Source organism: Arachis ipaensis, chromosome B09, assembly GCF_000816755.2.
Source record: "Arachis ipaensis cultivar K30076 chromosome B09, Araip1.1, whole genome shotgun sequence".
Classification (NCBI taxonomy): Eukaryota; Viridiplantae; Streptophyta; class Magnoliopsida; order Fabales; family Fabaceae; genus Arachis; species Arachis ipaensis.
Window position 1 is genome coordinate 44066811 of NC_029793.2, and position 2755 is coordinate 44069565.

A 2755-nucleotide genomic window follows, 5' to 3' on the forward strand; every position below is an offset into this window, starting at 1 on the left:
GTCATCCCTCCCTTCTTTGGTACAACTTGAACCGGGCTTACCCATGGGCTGTCAGATATTGGGAAGATTATCCCTGCATTCCACAACTTCATTACTTCCTTCTGGACAACTTCCTTCATTGTGGGATTTAATCTTCTTTGCGGTTGAACCACTGGTTTGGAATTATCTTCTAAGAGGATCTTATGCATACATACTGCATGGCTGATTCCCTTCAGGTCATCAATGGTCCATCCTAAAGCATCTTTGTGAGCTTTGAGTACGTCAAGAAGTTCTCCTTCTTCCTTCTTTGTCAGGGAAGAATTAATGATTACTGGGAAGCTCTCCGATGTGCCAAGGAATGCATATTTGAGATGGGTGGGTAAAGGTTTCAATTCTTGTCTTGGTATATCTTCTTTCTTATCTTGACTTTCATCTTGCTCAGTAGAGATCTCAGCCACTTGTTCCTCTGTTGTCCCTTGATTTCCTTCTTGCTCTTGGAAATTTTCTTCCATTGTTTCTTCCACCAAACTGTCTATCATATCCACTCTCATGTAATCCTCTTGCTCAGGAGCGTTTTGCATTGATTTGAACACATTTATGATCATTTGTTCATTATGGACCCTGAAGGTCATTTCCCCTTTTTCTACATCAATAATGGCCCTTGCTGTATGTAGGAATGGCCTTCCAAGAATGATTGAATCGTTTCCTTCTTCTTCAGTGTCCAAAATTACAAAATCTGCTGGGAAGATAAACTCTCCAATCTTCACCAACAGATTTTCCACAATTCCATTGGGTGTCTTGATTGATCTGTCAGCCATGACTAGTGACATCCTGGTGGGTTTAAGCTCTTCTATGGCAAGTTTTCTCATCATTGAGAGAGGCATTAAATTGATGCTGGCTCCCAGGTCACAGAGAGCCTTGTTGAGAATTATCTTGCCAATAGTGCATGAGACTACAAAGCTTCCCGGATCTTTAAGTTTTGGTGGAATACCTCGTTGAATCACAGCACTGCATTCCTCGGTGAGTAGTATGGTTTCCGTTTCAAGCCAACTTCTTTTCTTGTTGATGAGATCCTTCAGAAACTTGGAATATAGAGGCATTTGCTCAAGTGCTTCAGCCAAGGGAATATTAATTTCCAGTTTCTTGAAGATCTCAAGGAACTTGTGAAAATGCTGGTCTTTAACCTCTTTGTTGAACCTCTGAGGGTATGATAGTGGGGGTGTGATGCTTTTTCCCATTTGCTGCTGCTCCTGAGCTACTTCCTTTGAGCTATGTGACTGGGTGTTCTTCTCTTTGAGTTTCTCAGTGTCTTTGTTTGGCATCACCCCTTGCTCTTTATCCTCATCTGCCTTTGTTTGATTCTCATCCTCTGTTGGTTCTTTGATGTTTTCTGCTTGCTTCCTTGTAGTGTCATTGTTGCTTATCAATGTTCTCCCACTCCTCAATTGTATTGCCTTGCATTCCTCCTTGGGATTTGGGATTGTGTCACTGGGCAGTGCGTTTGAAGATCTCTCAACAAATACTTGCTTGGAGATTTGCCCCATCTGTCTCTCTAAGCTCTTTATAGAGGCTTCCTGATTCTTTGCTACCATTTCTTGGTGTTTCAACATTTTGTCTATCATGGCTTCCAAGTGAGTGATTCTTTGGGCGTCAGGTGATATTTGAGGTGGGTTATGAGATGTGGATGGTGGATGGTAGGCATTTTGGTTGGTGGATTGGTATTGGTTGATGTTGGGGTAGTTATTTTGAGGTTTTCTGAAGGGGTTTTGGTTAGTCTGCTGCTGGTTGTGATTTTGGTTGTTTCTTGGATTGTGTTGGTTTGAGTTCCTCTGCCATGGTTGTTGGTTTTGGGTATGGTTATCTCCCCATCTGAGGTTTGGGTGGTTTTTCCAGGATATGATACTTCCTTGGGGAAAAGTTTCAAGCCATTGTGCAGCCTTGCCCCTCAATGAGAACGGGAACAACAGAAGCTTGTAAGTTTCAGGGTTCACACCATTGGATTTGACAGTGTCACAGATCCTTAAGAAGGTAGATAGATGTTGATTTGGATCCCCCAATGGTCCTCCCCCAAATGAACAATTGTTCTGGACCAATGTGATGAGTTGTGGCTTTAGTTCAAAGTTATTTGCATTGACATTAGGGGTGAGAATGCTACTTCCACAATGTCTAGCATTTGCAAAGGTGTAGGAAGCCAATACTCTCCTCTGTTGTGGTGGATTATTGACTCCTTCTCCTGGATTAGATGTATCTCCTTCCATCTCGTGGAATTCTTCGTCTGATTCCTCTTCTCCAACAATACTTTTCCCTCTTTCGACTCTTCTTAACCTCCTGAGAGTTCTTTCGTCTTGTTCATGAAAATTGGGTATGGCTCTTCTTGTACCTGACATACAAGCAGAACATAAGAGCACACAAACCAGTAGCACTTCAATCTATTGCTAGAATGAAGTTTTAGTTAGCTTAAGCAAAAATTCAAACAGTTAGTGGGTCATTCTAAATTAAAGAAAAAGTGCTTGATCTAGATTACCACCTCACTTAATCATTGTCAATCTATTCAATCCCCGGCAACGGCGCCAAAAACTTGATGAGATATTTTGGTGAAAAATAAATTTCTCCCAAAATACCCAAATCTAACCGGCAAGTGCACCGGGTCGTATCAAGTAATAAAAACTCACGGGAGTGAGGTCGATCCCACAGAGATTGAAGGATTGAGCAATTTTAGTTTAGTGGTTGATTTAGTCAAGCAAATCAAGATTTGGTTGATGGTTTTGTGACTTGC